Genomic DNA, 19,324 nt, shown 5'->3' on the forward strand with positions numbered 1-19,324 from the left:
CAGCTGCCATCGAGTTTTCTGTATCTTGAGCCTTCTGGGACGAGCACGAGTTTCCCAAGAGGGGCTGCATGAGGACGAAGTCAAAACCCAGGAAAGTTGTCTCGGAACACCTTCAATAAAGCATGCCAGCAGTGCATTGAAAAGGCAGGTAGCTTTAGCCACCGTCCTCTAGCAGTCGCAAGGCTGTGCACACAATGTCGTCTGCCTGCGGCAACGTTCTTCGCCCTCGTGCAAGCTACCGCTCTGTCCGGCTCCCGGAGCAGGAGAAGCGGCTGCTTCGCGCACACAACAGCGGAGCGGCAGCCCTACGCTCCGAAGCGCTGCTTCAGCCGAAAGACGCCGGCCACCGGCGCTTGGCTTCGGACAGCTCCGGAGAGCCGTAGTGTGCGTCTGCACTAGACTGCATCATAGCGAAAAGCTTTGACAGTGTGTCTCGCAAGGAGATACCTTAGGAGCGCAGCGCACTTATGCCTCCCTTGTCCAGAAACACGATTTTACTGCACACTCCAAAAACAGTACTCTTCCCAGGGCAATATGCCAGATGCTCTCTGATGCCCGTGCTCCCTTCCTACTCTTGCCCAGCTCGTTGTTTTAACGTGCACATGCCGTCCTGGAATTCAGTGCACAGTGAAAGCAATCGCAAAAGTCCAGCAGCTGCTGACTCCCAAACACAAGGCGCTGGCTATGTTCTTGCTACTCGACGACTCAACGCAGCCCTTCATTTCTGCAGTTGCCATCGAGGTCTCTGCATGTCGGAGACTCAGAGGACGAGCACGAGTTTCCCAGGAGGGGCTGCATCAGGAGGAATTCAAAACTCAGGGAAATTGTCCTGGAACACCTTCCATAAGGATGCTAGAAGGGAATTGAAGAGGCAGGCGAGCGGCCACCACCGTCCTCTAGCAGTCCTTAGGGTGCGCGCAGAAGCCCGGTGCTCTGCGGCTTCATTCTTCGCCCTCGTGCAAGCTACCGCTCTGTCCGGCTCCCGGAGCAGGAGAAGCGGCTGCTTCGCGCACACAACAGCGGAGCGGCAGCCCTACGCTCCGAAGCGCTGCTTCAGCCGAAAGACGCCGGCCACCGGCGCTTGGCTTCGGACAGCTCCGGAGAGCCGTAGTGTGCGTCTGCACTAGACTGCATCATAGCGAAAAGCTTTGGCAGTGTGTCTCGCAGAGAGATAGCTTAGGAGCGCAGCGCACTTATGCCTCCCTTGTCCAGAAACACGATTTTACTGCACACTCCAAAAACACTGCTCTTCCCAGGGAAATATATAAGCTGCTTTCTGACGGCCGTGATCTTTCGATTACTCTTGCCCAGCTCGTTGTTTTAACGTGCACATGCCGTCCTGGCATTCAGTGCACAGTGAAAGCAATCGCAAAAGTCCAGCAGCTGCTGACTCCCAAACACAAGGCGCTGGCTATGTTCTTGCTTCTCGACAACTCAACGCAGCCCTTCATTTCTGCAGTTGCCATCGAGGTCTCTGCATGTCGGAGACTCAGAGGACGAGCACGAGTTTCCCAGGAGGGGCTGCATCAGGAGGAATTCAAAACTCCAGAATATTGTCTTTGAACACCTTCCATAAGGATGCTAGAAGGGAATTGAAGAGGCAGGCGAGCGGCCACCACCGTCCTCTAGCAGTCCTTCGGGTGTGCGCAAAAGCCCGGTGCTCTTCGGCTTCGTTCTTCGCCCCCGTACAAGCTACCGCTCTGTCCGGCTCCCGGAGCAGGAGAAGCGGCTGCTTCGCGCACACAACAGCGGAGCGGCAGCCCTACGCTCCGAAGCGCTGCTTCAGCCGAAAGACGCCGGCCACCGGCGCTTGGCTTCGGACAGCTCCGGAGAGCCGTAGTGTGCGTCTGCACTAGACTGCATCATAGCGAAAAGCTTTGACAGTATGTCTCGCAGGGAGATACCTTAGGAGCGCAGCGCACTTATGCCTCCCTTGTCCAGAAACACGGATTTGCTGCACACTCCAAAAACACTGCTCTTTCCATGGTACTATGTAAGCTGCTGTCTGACGCCCGTTCTCTTCTGCCCACTCTTGCCCAGCTGGTTGTTGCAGCGTGCACGTGACTTCCTGGCATTAAGAGCACAGTGAAAGCAATCGCAAAAGTCCAGCAGCTGCTGACTCCCAAACACAAGGCGCTTGTCTACGTTCTTGCTTCTCGACAACTCAACGCAGCCCTTCATTTCTGCAGCTGCCATCGAGTTTTCTGTATCTTGAGCCTTCTGGGACGAGCACGAGTTTCCCAAGAGGGGCTGCATGAGGACGAAGTCAAAACCCAGGAAAGTTGTCTCGGAACACCTTCAATAAAGCATGCCAGCAGTGCATTGAAAAGGCAGGTAGCTTTAGCCACCGTCCTCTAGCAGTCGCAAGGCTGTGCACACAATGTCGTCTGCCTGCGGCAACGTTCTTCGCCCTCGTGCAAGCTACCGCTCTGTCCGGCTCCCGGAGCAGGAGAAGCGGCTGCTTCGCGCACACAACAGCGGAGCGGCAGCCCTACGCTCCGAAGCGCTGCTTCAGCCGAAAGACGCCGGCCACCGGCGCTTGGCTTCGGACAGCTCCGGAGAGCCGTAGTGTGCGTCTGCACTAGACTGCATCATAGCGAAAAGCTTTGGCAGTGTGTCTCGCAGAGAGATAGCTTAGGAGCGCAGCGCACTTATGCCTCCCTTGTCCAGAAACACGATTTTACTGCACACTCCAAAAACACTGCTCTTCCCAGGGAAATATATAAGCTGCTTTCTGACGGCCGTGATCTTTCGATTACTCTTGCCCAGCTCGTTGTTTTAACGTGCACATGCCGTCCTGGCATTCAGTGCACAGTGAAAGCAATCGCAAAAGTCCAGCAGCTGCTGACTCCCAAACACAAGGCGCTGGCTATGTTCTTGCTTCTCGACAACTCAACGCAGCCCTTCATTTCTGCAGTTGCCATCGAGGTCTCTGCATGTCGGAGACTCAGAGGACGAGCACGAGTTTCCCAGGAGGGGCTGCATCAGGAGGAATTCAAAACTCCAGAATATTGTCTTTGAACACCTTCCATAAGGATGCTAGAAGGGAATTGAAGAGGCAGGCGAGCGGCCACCACCGTCCTCTAGCAGTCCTTCGGGTGTGCGCAAAAGCCCGGTGCTCTTCGGCTTCGTTCTTCGCCCCCGTACAAGCTACCGCTCTGTCCGGCTCCCGGAGCAGGAGAAGCGGCTGCTTCGCGCACACAACAGCGGAGCGGCAGCCCTACGCTCCGAAGCGCTGCTTCAGCCGAAAGACGCCGGCCACCGGCGCTTGGCTTCGGACAGCTCCGGAGAGCCGTAGTGTGCGTCTGCACTAGACTGCATCATAGCGAAAAGCTTTGACAGTATGTCTCGCAGGGAGATACCTTAGGAGCGCAGCGCACTTATGCCTCCCTTGTCCAGAAACACGGATTTGCTGCACACTCCAAAAACACTGCTCTTTCCATGGTACTATGTAAGCTGCTGTCTGACGCCCGTTCTCTTCTGCCCACTCTTGCCCAGCTGGTTGTTGCAGCGTGCACGTGACTTCCTGGCATTAAGAGCACAGTGAAAGCAATCGCAAAAGTCCAGCAGCTGCTGACTCCCAAACACAAGGCGCTTGTCTACGTTCTTGCTTCTCGACAACTCAACGCAGCCCTTCATTTCTGCAGCTGCCATCGAGTTTTCTGTATCTTGAGCCTTCTGGGACGAGCACGAGTTTCCCAAGAGGGGCTGCATGAGGACGAAGTCAAAACCCAGGAAAGTTGTCTCGGAACACCTTCAATAAAGCATGCCAGCAGTGCATTGAAAAGGCAGGTAGCTTTAGCCACCGTCCTCTAGCAGTCGCAAGGCTGTGCACACAATGTCGTCTGCCTGCGGCAACGTTCTTCGCCCTCGTGCAAGCTACCGCTCTGTCCGGCTCCCGGAGCAGGAGAAGCGGCTGCTTCGCGCACACAACAGCGGAGCGGCAGCCCTACGCTCCGAAGCGCTGCTTCAGCCGAAAGACGCCGGCCACCGGCGCTTGGCTTCGGACAGCTCCGGAGAGCCGTAGTGTGCGTCTGCACTAGACTGCATCATAGCGAAAAGCTTTGACAGTGTGTCTCGCAAGGAGATACCTTAGGAGCGCAGCGCACTTATGCCTCCCTTGTCCAGAAACACGATTTTACTGCACACTCCAAAAACAGTACTCTTCCCAGGGCAATATGCCAGATGCTCTCTGATGCCCGTGCTCCCTTCCTACTCTTGCCCAGCTCGTTGTTTTAACGTGCACATGCCGTCCTGGAATTCAGTGCACAGTGAAAGCAATCGCAAAAGTCCAGCAGCTGCTGACTCCCAAACACAAGGCGCTGGCTATGTTCTTGCTACTCGACGACTCAACGCAGCCCTTCATTTCTGCAGTTGCCATCGAGGTCTCTGCATGTCGGAGACTCAGAGGACGAGCACGAGTTTCCCAGGAGGGGCTGCATCAGGAGGAATTCAAAACTCAGGGAAATTGTCCTGGAACACCTTCCATAAGGATGCTAGAAGGGAATTGAAGAGGCAGGCGAGCGGCCACCACCGTCCTCTAGCAGTCCTTAGGGTGCGCGCAGAAGCCCGGTGCTCTGCGGCTTCGTTCTTCGCCCTCGTGCAAGCTACCGCTCTGTCCGGCTCCCGGAGCAGGAGAAGCGGCTGCTTCGCGCACACAACAGCGGAGCGGCAGCCCTACGCTCCGAAGCGCTGCTTCAGCCGAAAGACGCCGGCCACCGGCGCTAGGCTTCGGACAGCTCCGGAGAGCCGTAGTGTGCGTCTGCACTAGACTGCATCATAGCGAAAAGCTTTGACAGTGTGTCTCGCAGGGAGATAGCTTAGGAGCGCAGCGCACTTATGCCTCCCTTGTCCAGAAACACGATTTTACTGCACACTCCAAAAACAGTACTCTTCCCAGGGCAATATGCCAGATGCTCTCTGATGCCCGTGCTCCCTTCCTACTCTTGCCCAGCTCGTTGTTTTAACGTGCACATGCCGTCCTGGAATTCAGTGCACAGTGAAAGCAATCGCAAAAGTCCAGCAGCTGCTGACTCCCAAACACAAGGCGCTGGCTATGTTCTTGCTTCTCCACACTTCAACAGAGTCCTTCATTTCGGCACCTGCCATCGCGTTATCTGCATCTCGATCTTCCGGGGACGAGCACGAGTTTCCCAAGAGGGGCTGCATGAGGACGAAGTCAAAACCCAGGAAAGTTGTCTCGGAACACCTTCAATAAAGCATGCCAGCAGTGCATTGAAAAGGCAGGTAGCTTTAGCCACCGTCCTCTAGCAGTCGCAAGGCTGTGCACACAATGTCGTCTGCCTGCGGCAACGTTCTTCGCCCTCGTGCAAGCTACCGCTCTGTCCGGCTCCCGGAGCAGGAGAAGCGGCTGCTTCGCGCACACAACAGCGGAGCGGCAGCCCTACGCTCCGAAGCGCTGCTTCAGCCGAAAGACGCCGGCCACCGGCGCTTGGCTTCGGACAGCTCCGGAGAGCCGTAGTGTGCGTCTGCACTAGACTGCATCATAGCGAAAAGCTTTGGCAGTGTGTCCCGCAGGGAGATAGCTTAGTAGCGCAGCGCACTTATGCCTCCCTTGTCCAGAAACACGATTTTACTGCACACTCCAAAAACAGTACTCTTCCAAGGGCAATATATAAGCTGCTTTCTGACGGCCGTGATCTTTCGATTACTCTTGCCCAGCTCGTTGTTTTAACGTGCACATGCCGTCCTGGCATTCAGTGCACAGTGAAAGCAATCGCAAAAGTCCAGCAGCTGCTGACTCCCAAACACAAGGCGCTGGCTATGTTCTTGCTTCTCGACAACTCAACGCAGCCCTTCATTTCTGCAGTTGCCATCGAGGTCTCTGCATGTCGGAGACTCAGAGGACGAGCACGAGTTTCCCACGAGGGGCTGCATCAGGAGGAATTCAAAACTCCAGAAAATTGTCTTTGAACACCTCCCATAAGGATGCTAGAAGGGAATTGAAGAGGCAGGCGAGCGGCCACCACCGTCCTCTAGCAGTCCTTCGGGTGTGCGCAAAAGCCCGGTGCTCTTCGGCTTCGTTCTTCGCCCCCGTACAAGCTACCGCTCTGTCCGGCTCCCGGAGCAGGAGAAGCGGCTGCTTCGCGCACACAACAGCGGAGCGGCAGCCCTACGCTCCGAAGCGCTGCTTCAGCCGAAAGACGCCGGCCACCGGCGCTTGGCTTCGGACAGCTCCGGAGAGCCGTAGTGTGCGTCTGCACTAGACTGCATCCTAGCGAAAAGCTATGGCAGTGTGTCTCGCAGGGAGATACCTTAGGAGCGCAGCGCACTTATGCCTCCCTTGTCCAGAAACACGGATTTGCTGCACACTCCAAAAACACTGCTCTTTCCATGGTACTATGTAAGCTGCTGTCTGACGCCCGTTCTCTTCTGCCCACTCTTGCCCAGCTGGTTGTTGCAGCGTGCACGTGCCGTCCTGGCACTAAGAGCACAGTGAAAGCAATCGCAAAAGTCCAGCAGCTGCTGACTCCCAAACACAAGGCGCTTGTCTACGTTCTTGCTTCTCGACAACTCAACGCAGCCCTTCATTTCTGCAGCTGCCATCGAGTTTTCTGTATCTTGAGCCTTCTGGGACGAGCACCAATTTCCCAGGAGGGGCTGCATCAGGACGAAGTCAAAACCCAGGAAAGTTGTCTCGGAACACCTTCAATAAAGCATGCCAGCAGTGCATTGAAAAGGCAGGTAGCTTTAGCCACCGTCCTCTAGCAGTCGCGAAGCTGTGCACACAATGTCGTCTGCCTGCGGCAACGTTCTTCGCCCTCGTGCAAGCTACCGCTCTGTCCGGCTCCCGGAGCAGGAGAAGCGGCTGCTTCGCGCACACAACAGCGGAGCGGCAGCCCTACGCTCCGAAGCGCTGCTTCAGCCGAAAGACGCCGGCCACCGGCGCTAGGCTTCGGACAGCTCCGGAGAGCCGTAGTGTGCGTCTACAACTAGACTGCATCATAGCGAAAAGCTTTGGCAGTGTGTCTCGCAAGGAGATAGCTTAGGAGCGCAGCGCACTTATGCCTCCCTTGTCCAGAAACACGATTTTACTGCACACTCCAAAAACAGTACTCTTCCCAGGGCAATATGCCAGATGCTCTCTGATGCCCGTGCTCCCTTCCTACTCTTGCCCAGCTCGTTGTTTTAACGTGCACATGCCGTCCTGGAATTCAGTGCACAGTGAAAGCAATCGCAAAAGTCCAGCAGCTGCTGACTCCCAAACACAAGGCGCTTGTCTATGTTCTTGCTACTCGACGACTCAACGCAGCCCTTCATTTCTGCAGTTGCCATCGAGGTCTCTGCATGTCGGAGACTCAGAGGACGAGCACGAGTTTCCCAGGAGGGGCTGCATCAGGAGGAATTCAAAACTCAGGGAAATTGTCCTGGAACACCTTCCATAAGGATGCTAGAAGGGAATTGAAGAGGCAGGCGAGCGGCCACCACCGTCCTCTAGCAGTCCTTAGGGTGCGCGCAGAAGCCCGGTGCTCTGCGGCTTCATTCTTCGCCCTCGTGCAAGCTACCGCTCTGTCCGGCTCCCGGAGCAGGAGAAGCGGCTGCTTCGCGCACACAACAGCGGAGCGGCAGCCCTACGCTCCGAAGCGCTGCTTCAGCCGAAAGACGCCGGCCACCGGCGCTAGGCTTCGGACAGCTCCGGAGAGCCGTAGTGTGCGTCTGCACTAGACTGCATTATAGCGAAAAGCTTTGACAGTGTGTCTCGCAGGGAGATAGCTTAGGAGCGCAGCGCACTTATGCCTCCCTTGTCCAGAAACACGGATTTGCTGCACACTCCAAAAACACTGCTCTTCCCAGGGCAATATATAAGCTGCTTTCTGATGGCCGTGATCCCTCCCTGCTCTTGCCCAGCTGGTTGTTGCAGCGTGCACATGCCGTCCTGGCATTCAGTGCACAGTGAAAGCAATCGCAAAAGTCCAGCAGCTGCTGACTCCCAAACACAAGGCGCTGGCTATGTTCTTGCTTCTCCACACTTCAACAGAGTCCTTCATTTCTGCAGCTGCCATCGAGTTTTCTGCATCTCGAGCCTTCTGGGACGAGCACGAGTTTCCCAAGAGGGGCTGCATCAGGACGAAGTCAAAACCCAGGAAAGTTGTCTCGGAACACCTTCAATAAAGCATGCCAGCAGTGCATTGAAAAGGCAGGTAGCTTTAGCCACCGTCCTCTAGCAGTCGCAAGGCTGTGCACACAATGTCGTCTCCCTGCGGCAACGTTCTTCGCCCTCGTGCAAGCTACCGCTCTGTCCGGCTCCCGGAGCAGGAGAAGCGGCTGCTTCGCGCACACAGCAGCGGAGCGGCAGCCCTACGCTCCGAAGCGCTGCTTCAGCCGAAAGACGCCGGCCACCGGCGCTTGGCTTCGGACAGCTCCGGAGAGCCGTAGTGTGGGTCTACAACTAGACTGCATCATAGCGAAAAGCTTTGGCAGTGTGTCTCGCAAGGAGATAGCTTAGGAGCGCAGCGCACTTATGCCTCCCTTGTCCAGAAACACGATTTTACTGCACACTCCAAAAACAGTACTCTTCCCAGGGCAATATATAAGCTGCTTTCTGACGGCCGTGATCTTTCGATTACTCTTGCCCAGCTCGTTGTTTTAACGTGCACATGCCGTCCTGGCATTCAGTGCACAGTGAAAGCAATCGCAAAAGTCCAGCAGCTGCTGACTCCCAAACACAAGGCGCTGGCTATGTTCTTGCTTCTCCACACTTCAACAGAGTCCTTCATTTCGGCACCTGCCATCGCGATATCTGCATCTCGATCTTCCGGGGACGAGCACGAGTTTCCCAAGAGGGGCTGCATGAGGACGAAGTCAAAACCCAGGAAAGTTGTCTCGGAACACCTTCAATAAAGCATGCCAGCAGTGCATTGAAAAGGCAGGTAGCTTTAGCCACCGTCCTCTAGCAGTCGCAAGGCTGTGCACACAATGTCGTCTGCCTGCGGCAACGTTCTTCGCCCTCGTGCAAGCTACCGCTCTGTCCGGCTCCCGGAGCAGGAGAAGCGGCTGCTTCGCGCACACAACAGCGGAGCGGCAGCCCTACGCTCCGAAGCGCTGCTTCAGCCGAAAGACGCCGGCCACCGGCGCTTGGCTTCGGACAGCTCCGGAGAGCCGTAGTGTGCGTCTGCACTAGACTGCATCATAGCGAAAAGTTTTGGCAGTGTGTCCCGCAGGGAGATAGCTTAGTAGCGCAGCGCACTTATGCCTCCCTTGTCCAGAAACACGATTTTACTGCACACTCCAAAAACAGTACTCTTCCAAGGGCAATATATAAGCTGCTTTCTGACGGCCGTGATCTTTCGATTACTCTTGCCCAGCTCGTTGTTTTAACGTGCACATGCCGTCCTGGCATTCAGTGCACAGTGAAAGCAATCGCAAAAGTCCAGCAGCTGCTGACTCCCAAACACAAGGCGCTGGCTATGTTCTTGCTTCTCGACAACTCAACGCAGCCCTTCATTTCTGCGGTTGCCATCGAGGTCTCTGCATGTCGGAGACTCAGAGGACGAGCACGAGTTTCCCACGAGGGGCTGCATCAGGAGGAATTCAAAACTCCAGAAAATTGTCTTTGAACACCTCCCATAAGGATGCTAGAAGGGAATTGAAGAGGCAGGCGAGCGGCCACCACCGTCCTCTAGCAGTCCTTCGGGTGTGCGCAAAAGCCCGGTGCTCTTCGGCTTCGTTCTTCGCCCCCGTACAAGCTACCGCTCTGTCCGGCTCCCGGAGCAGGAGAAGCGGCTGCTTCGCGCACACAACAGCGGAGCGGCAGCCCTACGCTCCGAAGCGCTGCTTCAGCCGAAAGACGCCGGCCACCGGCGCTTGGCTTCGGACAGCTCCGGAGAGCCGTAGTGTGCGTCTGCACTAGACTGCATCATAGCGAAAAGCTTTGACAGTGTGTCTCGCAGGGAGATAGCTTAGGAGCGCAGCGCACTTATGCCTCCCTTGTCCAGAAACACGATTTTACTGCACACTCCAAAAACAGTACTCTTCCCAGGGCAATATGCCAGATGCTCTCTGATGCCCGTGCTCCCTTCCTACTCTTGCCCAGCTCGTTGTTTTAACGTGCACATGCCGTCCTGGAATTCAGTGCACAGTGAAAGCAATCGCAAAAGTCCAGCAGCTGCTGACTCCCAAACACAAGGCGCTGGCTATGTTCTTGCTTCTCCACACTTCAACAGAGTCCTTCATTTCGGCACCTGCCATCGCGATATCTGCATCTCGATCTTCCGGGGACGAGCACGAGTTTCCCAAGAGGGGCTGCATGAGGACGAAGTCAAAACCCAGGAAAGTTGTCTCGGAACACCTTCAATAAAGCATGCCAGCAGTGCATTGAAAAGGCAGGTAGCTTTAGCCACCGTCCTCTAGCAGTCGCAAGGCTGTGCACACAATGTCGTCTGCCTGCGGCAACGTTCTTCGCCCTCGTGCAAGCTACCGCTCTGTCCGGCTCCCGGAGCAGGAGAAGCGGCTGCTTCGCGCACACAACAGCGGAGCGGCAGCCCTACGCTCCGAAGCGCTGCTTCAGCCGAAAGACGCCGGCCACCGGCGCTTGGCTTCGGACAGCTCCGGAGAGCCGTAGTGTGCGTCTGCACTAGACTGCATCATAGCGAAATGTTTTGGCAGTGTGTCCCGCAGGGAGATAGCTTAGTAGCGCAGCGCACTTATGCCTCCCTTGTCCAGAAACACGATTTTACTGCACACTCCAAAAACAGTACTCTTCCAAGGGCAATATATAAGCTGCTTTCTGACGGCCGTGATCTTTCGATTACTCTTGCCCAGCTCGTTGTTTTAACGTGCACATGCCGTCCTGGCATTCAGTGCACAGTGAAAGCAATCGCAAAAGTCCAGCAGCTGCTGACTCCCAAACACAAGGCGCTGGCTATGTTCTTGCTTCTCGACAACTCAACGCAGCCCTTCATTTCTGCAGTTGCCATCGAGGTCTCTGCATGTCGGAGACTCAGAGGACGAGCACGAGTTTCCCACGAGGGGCTGCATCAGGAGGAATTCAAAACTCCAGAAAATTGTCTTTGAACACCTCCCATAAGGATGCTAGAAGGGAATTGAAGAGGCAGGCGAGCGGCCACCACCGTCCTCTAGCAGTCCTTCGGGTGTGCGCAAAAGCCCGGTGCTCTTCGGCTTCGTTCTTCGCCCCCGTACAAGCTACCGCTCTGTCCGGCTCCCGGAGCAGGAGAAGCGGCTGCTTCGCGCACACAACAGCGGAGCGGCAGCCCTACGCTCCGAAGCGCTGCTTCAGCCGAAAGACGCCGGCCACCGGCGCTTGGTTCGGACAGCTCCGGAGAGCCGTAGTGTGCGTCTGCACTAGACTGCATCCTAGCGAAAAGCTTTGGCAGTGTGTCTCGCAGGGAGATACCTTAGGAGCGCAGCGCACTTATGCCTCCCTTGTCCAGAAACACGGATTTGCTGCACACTCCAAAAACACTGCTCTTTCCATGGTACTATGTAAGCTGCTGTCTGACGCCCGTTCTCTTCTGCCCACTCTTGCCCAGCTGGTTGTTGCAGCGTGCACGTGACTTCCTGGCATTAAGAGCACAGTGAAAGCAATCGCAAAAGTCCAGCAGCTGCTGACTCCCAAACACAAGGCGCTTGTCTACGTTCTTGCTTCTCGACAACTCAACGCAGCCCTTCATTTCTGCAGCTGCCATCGAGTTTTCTGTATCTTGAGCCTTCTGGGACGAGCACCAATTTCCCAGGAGGGGCTGCATCAGGACGAAGTCAAAACCCAGGAAAGTTGTCTCGGAACACCTTCAATAAAGCATGCCAGCAGTGCATTGAAAAGGCAGGTAGCTTTAGCCACCGTCCTCTAGCAGTCGCGAAGCTGTGCACACAATGTCGTCTCCCTGCGGCAACGTTCTTCGCCCTCGTGCAAGCTACCGCTCTGTCCGGCTCCCGGAGCAGGAGAAGCGGCTGCTTCGCGCACACAACAGCGGAGCGGCAGCCGTACGCTCCGAAGCGCTGCTTCAGCCGAAAGACGCCGGCCACCGGCGCTTGGCTTCGGACAGCTCCGGAGAGCCGTAGTGTGCGTCTACAACTAGACTGCATCATAGCGAAAAGCTTTGGCAGTGTGTCTCGCAAGGAGATAGCTTAGGAGCGCAGCGCACTTATGCCTCCCTTGTCCAGAAACAGGATTTTATTGCACACTCCAAAAACAGTACTCTTCCCAGGGCAATATGCCAGATGCTCTCTGATGCCCGTGCTCCCTTCCTACTCTTGCCCAGCTCGTTGTTTTAACGTGCACATGCCGTCCTGGAATTCAGTGCACAGTGAAAGCAATCGCAAAAGTCCAGCAGCTGCTGACTCCCAAACACAAGGCGCTGGCTATGTTCTTGCTACTCGACGACTCAACGCAGCCCTTCATTTCTGCAGTTGCCATCGAGGTCTCTGCATGTCGGAGACTCAGAGGACGAGCACGAGTTTCCCAGGAGGGGCTGCATCAGGAGGAATTCAAAACTCAGGGAAATTGTCCTGGAACACCTTCCATAAGGATGCTAGAAGGGAATTGAAGAGGCAGGCGAGCGGCCACCACCGTCCTCTAGCAGTCCTTAGGGTGCGCGCAGAAGCCCGGTGCTCTGCGGCTTCATTCTTCGCCCTCGTGCAAGCTACCGCTCTGTCCGGCTCCCGGAGCAGGAGAAGCGGCTGCTTCGCGCACACAACAGCGGAGCGGCAGCCCTACGCTCCGAAGCGCTGCTTCAGCCGAAAGACGCCGGCCACCGGCGCTTGGCTTCGGACAGCTCCGGAGAGCCGTAGTGTGCGTCTGCACTAGACTGCATCATAGCGAAAAGCTTTGACAGTGTGTCTCGCAAGGAGATACCTTAGGAGCGCAGCGCACTTATGCCTCCCTTGTCCAGAAACACGATTTTACTGCACACTCCAAAAACAGTACTCTTCCCAGGGCAATATGCCAGATGCTCTCTGATGCCCGTGCTCCCTTCCTACTCTTGCCCAGCTCGTTGTTTTAACGTGCACATGCCGTCCTGGAATTCAGTGCACAGTGAAAGCAATCGCAAAAGTCCAGCAGCTGCTGACTCCCAAACACAAGGCGCTGGCTATGTTCTTGCTACTCGACGACTCAACGCAGCCCTTCATTTCTGCAGTTGCCATCGAGGTCTCTGCATGTCGGAGACTCAGAGGACGAGCACGAGTTTCCCAGGAGGGGCTGCATCAGGAGGAATTCAAAACTCAGGGAAATTGTCCTGGAACACCTTCCATAAGGATGCTAGAAGGGAATTGAAGAGGCAGGCGAGCGGCCACCACCGTCCTCTAGCAGTCCTTAGGGTGCGCGCAGAAGCCCGGTGCTCTGCGGCTTCATTCTTCGCCCTCGTGCAAGCTACCGCTCTGTCCGGCTCCCGGAGCAGGAGAAGCGGCTGCTTCGCGCACACAACAGCGGAGCGGCAGCCCTACGCTCCGAAGCGCTGCTTCAGCCGAAAGACGCCGGCCACCGGCGCTTGGCTTCGGACAGCTCCGGAGAGCCGTAGTGTGCGTCTGCACTAGACTGCATCATAGCGAAAAGCTTTGACAGTGTGTCTCGCAGGGAGATAGCTTAGGAGCGCAGCGCACTTATGCCTCCCTTGTCCAGAAACACGATTTTACTGCACACTCCAAAAACAGTACTCTTCCCAGGGCAATATGCCAGATGCTCTCTGATGCCCGTGCTCCCTTCCTACTCTTGCCCAGCTCGTTGTTTTAACGTGCACATGCCGTCCTGGAATTCAGTGCACAGTGAAAGCAATCGCAAAAGTCCAGCAGCTGCTGACTCCCAAACACAAGGCGCTGGCTATGTTCTTGCTTCTCCACACTTCAACAGAGTCCTTCATTTCGGCACCTGCCATCGCGTTATCTGCATCTCGATCTTCCGGGGACGAGCACGAGTTTCCCAAGAGGGGCTGCATGAGGACGAAGTCAAAACCCAGGAAAGTTGTCTCGGAACACCTTCAATAAAGCATGCCAGCAGTGCATTGAAAAGGCAGGTAGCTTTAGCCACCGTCCTCTAGCAGTCGCGAAGCTGTGCACACAATGTCGTCTGCCTGCGGCAACGTTCTTCGCCCTCGTGCAAGCTACCGCTCTGTCCGGCTCCCGGAGCAGGAGAAGCGGCTGCTTCGCGCACACAACAGCGGAGCGGCAGCCCTACGCTCCGAAGCGCTGCTTCAGCCGAAAGACGCCGGCCACCGGCGCTTGGCTTCGGACAGCTCCGGAGAGCCGTAGTGTGCGTCTGCACTAGACTGCATCATAGCGAAAAGCTTTGGCAGTGTGTCCCGCAGGGAGATAGCTTAGTAGCGCAGCGCACTTATGCCTCCCTTGTCCAGAAACACGATTTTACTGCACACTCCAAAAACAGTACTCTTCCAAGGGCAATATATAAGCTGCTTTCTGACGGCCGTGATCTTTCGATTACTCTTGCCCAGCTCGTTGTTTTAACGTGCACATGCCGTCCGTGCATTCAGTGCACAGTGAAAGCAATCGCAAAAGTCCAGCAGCTGCTGACTCCCAAACACAAGGCGCTGGCTATGTTCTTGCTTCTCGACAACTCAACGCAGCCCTTCATTTCTGCAGTTGCCATCGAGGTCTCTGCATGTCGGAGACTCAGAGGACGAGCACGAGTTTCCCAGGAGGGGCTGCATCAGGAGGAATTCAAAACTCCAGAAAATTGTCTTTGAACACCTCCCATAAGGATGCTAGAAGGGAATTGAAGAGGCAGGCGAGCGGCCACCACCGTCCTCTAGCAGTCCTTCGGGTGTGCGCAAAAGCCCGGTGCTCTTCGGCTTCGTTCTTCGGCCCCGTACAAGCTACCGCTCTGTCCGGCTCCCGGAGCAGGAGAAGCGGCTGCTTCGCGCACACAACAGCGGAGCGGCAGCCCTACGCTCCGAAGCGCTGCTTCAGCCGAAAGACGCCGGCCACCGGCGCTTGGCTTCGGACAGCTCCGGAGAGCCGTAGTGTGCGTCTGCACTAGACTGCATCCTAGCGAAAAGCTTTGACAGTGTGTCTCGCAGGGAGATACCTTAGGAGCGCAGCGCACTTATGCCTCCCTTGTCCAGAAACACGGATTTGCTGCACACTCCAAAAACACTGCTCTTTCCATGGTACTATGTAAGCTGCTGTCTGACGCCCGTTCTCTTCTGCCCACTCTTGCCCAGCTGGTTGTTGCAGCGTGCACGTGACTTCCTGGCATTAAGAGCACAGTGAAAGCAATCGCAAAAGTCCAGCAGCTGCTGACTCCCAAACACAAGGCGCTTGTCTACGTTCTTGCTTCTCGACAACTCAACGCAGCCCTTCATTTCTGCAGCTGCCATCGAGTTTTCTGTATCTTGAGCCTTCTGGGACGAGCACCAATTTCCCAGGAGGGGCTGCATCAGGACGAAGTCAAAACCCAGGAAAGTTGTCTCGGAACACCTTCAATAAAGCATGCCAGCAGTGCATTGAAAAGGCAGGTAGCTTTAGCCACCGTCCTCTAGCAGTCGCGAAGCTGTGCACACAATGTCGTCTGCCTGCGGCAACGTTCTTCGCCCTCGTGCAAGCTACCGCTCTGTCCGGCTCCCGGAGCAGGAGAAGCGGCTGCTTCGCGCACACAGCAGCGGAGCGGCAGCCCTACGCTCCGAAGCGCTGCTTCAGCCGAAAGACGCCGGCCACCGGCGCTTGGCTTCGGACAGCTCCGGAGAGCCGTAGTGTGCGTCTACAACTAGACTGCATCATAACGAAAAGCTTTGGCAGTGTGTCTCGCAAGGAGATAGCTTAGGAGCGCAGCGCACTTATGCCTCCCTTGTCCAGAAACACGATTTTACTGCACACTCCAAAAACAGTACTCTTCCCAGGGCAATATATAAGCTGCTTTCTGACGGCCGTGATCTTTCGATTACTCTTGCCCAGCTCGTTGTTTTAACGTGCACATGCCGTCCTGGCATTCAGTGCACAGTGAAAGCAATCGCAAAAGTCCAGCAGCTGCTGACTCCCAAACACAAGGCGCTGGCTATGTTCTTGCTTCTCCACACTTCAGCAGAGTCCTTCATTTCGGCACCTGCCATCGCGTTATCTGCATCTCGATCTTCCGGGGACGAGCACGAGTTTCCCAAGAGGGGCTGCATCAGGACGAAGTCAAAACCCAGGAAAGTTGTCTCGGAACACCTTCAATAAAGCATGCCAGCAGTGCATTGAAAAGGCAGGTAGCTTTAGCCACCGTCCTCTAGCAGTCGCAAGGCTGTGCACACAATGTCGTCTGCCTGCGGCAACGTTCTTCGCCCTCGTGCAAGCTACCGCTCTGTCCGGCTCCCGGAGCAGGAGAAGCGGCTGCTTCGCGCACACAACAGCGGAGCGGCAGCCCTACGCTCCGAAGCGCTGCTTCAGCCGAAAGACGCCGGCCACCGGCGCTTGGCTTCGGACAGCTCCGGAGAGCCGTAGTGTGCGTCTGCACTAGACTGCATCATAGCGAAAAGCTTTGGCAGTGTGTCTCGCAGAGAGATAGCTTAGGAGCGCAGCGCACTTATGCCTCCCTTGTCCAGAAACACGATTTTACTGCACACTCCAAAAACACTGCTCTTCCCAGGGAAATATATAAGCTGCTTTCTGACGGCCGTGATCTTTCGATTACTCTTGCCCAGCTCGTTGTTTTAACGTGCACATGCCGTCCTGGCATTCAGTGCACAGTGAAAGCAATCGCAAAAGTCCAGCAGCTGCTGACTCCCAAACACAAGGCGCTGGCTATGTTCTTGCTTCTCGACAACTCAACGCAGCCCTTCATTTCTGCAGTTGCCATCGAGGTCTCTGCATGTCGGAGACTCAGAGGACGAGCACGAGTTTCCCAGGAGGGGCTGCATCAGGAGGAATTCAAAACTCCAGAAAATTGTCTTTGAACACCTTCCATAAGGATGCTAGAAGGGAATTGAAGAGGCAGGCGAGCGGCCACCACCGTCCTCTAGCAGTCCTTCGGGTGTGCGCAAAAGCCCGGTGCTCTTCGGCTTCGTTCTTCGCCCCCGTACAAGCTACCGCTCTGTCCGGCTCCCGGAGCAGGAGAAGCGGCTGCTTCGCGCACACAACAGCGGAGCGGCAGCCCTACGCTCCGAAGCGCTGCTTCAGCCGAAAGACGCCGGCCACCGGCGCTTGGCTTCGGACAGCTCCGGAGAGCCGTAGTGTGCGTCTGCACTAGACTGCATCCTAGCGAAAAGCTATGGCAGTGTGTCTCGCAAGGAGATACCTTAGGAGCGCAGCGCACTTATGCCTCCCTTGTCCAGAAACACGGATTTGCTGCACACTCCAAAAACACTGCTCTTTCCATGGTACTATGTAAGCTGCTGTCTGACGCCCGTTCTCTTCTGCCCACTCTTGCCCAGCTCGTTGTTGCAGCGTGCACGTGCCGTCCTGGCACTAAGAGCACAGTGAAAGCAATCGCAAAAGTCCAGCAGCTGCTGACTCCCAAACACAAGGCGCTTGTCTACGTTCTTGCTTCTCGACAACTCAACGCAGCCCTTCATTTCTGCAGCTGCCATCGAGTTTTCTGTATCTTGAGCCTTCTGGGACGAGCACCAATTTCCCAGGAGGGGCTGCATCAGGACGAAGTCAAAACCCAGGAAAGTTGTCTCGGAACACCTTCAATAAAGCATGCCAGCAGTGCATTGAAAAGGCAGGTAGCTTTAGCCACCGTCCTCTAGCAGTCGCGAAGCTGTGCACACAATGTCGTCTCCCTGCGGCAACGTTCTTCGCCCTCGTGCAAGCTACCGCTCTGTCCGGCTCCCGGAGCAGGAGAAGCGGCTGCTTCGCGCACACAACAGCGGAGCGGCAGCCGTACGCTCCGAAGCGCTGCTTCAGCCGAAAGACGCCGGCCACCGGCGCTTGGCTTCGGACAGCTCCGGAGAGCCGTAGTGTGCGTCTACAACTAGACTGCATCATAGCGAAAAGCTTTGGCAGTGTGTCTCGCAGGGAGATACCTTAGGAGCGCAGCGCACTTATGCCTCCCTTGTCCAGAAACACGATTTTACTGCACACTCCAAAAACAGTACTCTTCCCAGGGCAATATATAAGCTGCTTTCTGACGGCCGTGATCTTTCGATTACTCTTGCCCAGCTCGTTGTTTTAACGTGCACATGCCGTCCTGGCATTCAGTGCACAGTGAAAGCAATCGCAAAAGTCCAGCAGCTGCTGACTCCCAAACACAAGGCGCTGGCTATGTTCTTGCTTCTCCACACTTCAGCAGAGTCCTTCATTTCGGCACCTGCCATCGCGTTATCTGCATCTCGATCTTCCGGGGACGAGCACGAGTTTCCCAAGAGGGGCTGCATCAGGACGAAGTCAAAACCCAGGAAAGTTGTCTCGGAACACCTTCAATAAAGCATGCCAGCAGTGCATTGAAAAGGCAGGTAGCTTTAGCCACCGTCCTCTAGCAGTCGCAAGGCTGTGCACACAATGTCGTCTCCCTGCGGCAACGTTCTTCGCCCTCGTGCAAGCTACCGCTCTGTCCGGCTCCCGGAGCAGGAGAAGCGGCTGCTTCGCGCACACAACAGCGGAGCGGCAGCCCTACGCTCCGAAGCGCTGCTTCAGCCGAAAGACGCCGGCCACCGGCGCTTGGCTTCGGACAGCTCCGGAGAGCCGTAGTGTGCGTCTGCACTAGACTGCATCATAGCGAAAAGCTTTGGCAGTGTGTCTCGCAGAGAGATAGCTTAGGAGCGCAGCGCACTTATGCCTCCCTTGTCCAGAAACACGATTTTACTGCACACTCCAAAAACACTGCTCTTCCCAGGGAAATATATAAGCTGCTTTCTGACGGCCGTGATCTTTCGATTACTCTTGCCCAGCTCGTTGTTTTAACGTGCACATGCCGTCCTGGCATTCAGTGCACAGTGAAAGCAATCGCAAAAGTCCAGCAGCTGCTGACTCCCAAACACAAGGCGCTGGCTATGTTCTTGCTTCTCGACAACTCAACGCAGCCCTTCATTTCTGCAGTTGCCATCGAGGTCTCTGCATGTCGGAGACTCAGAGGACGAGCACGAGTTTCCCAGGAGGGGCTGCATCAGGAGGAATTCAAAACTCCAGAAAATTGTCTTTGAACACCTTCCATAAGGATGCTAGAAGGGAATTGAAGAGGCAGGCGAGCGGCCACCACCGTCCTCTAGCAGTCCTTCGGGTGTGCGCAAAAGCCCGGTGCTCTTCGGCTTCGTTCTTCGCCCCCGTACAAGCTACCGCTCTGTCCGGCTCCCGGAGCAGGAGAAGCGGCTGCTTCGCGCACACAACAGCGGAGCGGCAGCCCTACGCTCCGAAGCGCTGCTTCAGCCGAAAGACGCCGGCCACCGGCGCTTGGCTTCGGACAGCTCCGGAGAGCCGT

Source organism: Lonchura striata, chromosome 11 (genome assembly GCF_050655825.1).
Source record: "Lonchura striata isolate lonStrDom1 chromosome 11, ASM5065582v1, whole genome shotgun sequence".
Taxonomy (NCBI): Eukaryota; Metazoa; Chordata; class Aves; order Passeriformes; family Estrildidae; genus Lonchura; species Lonchura striata.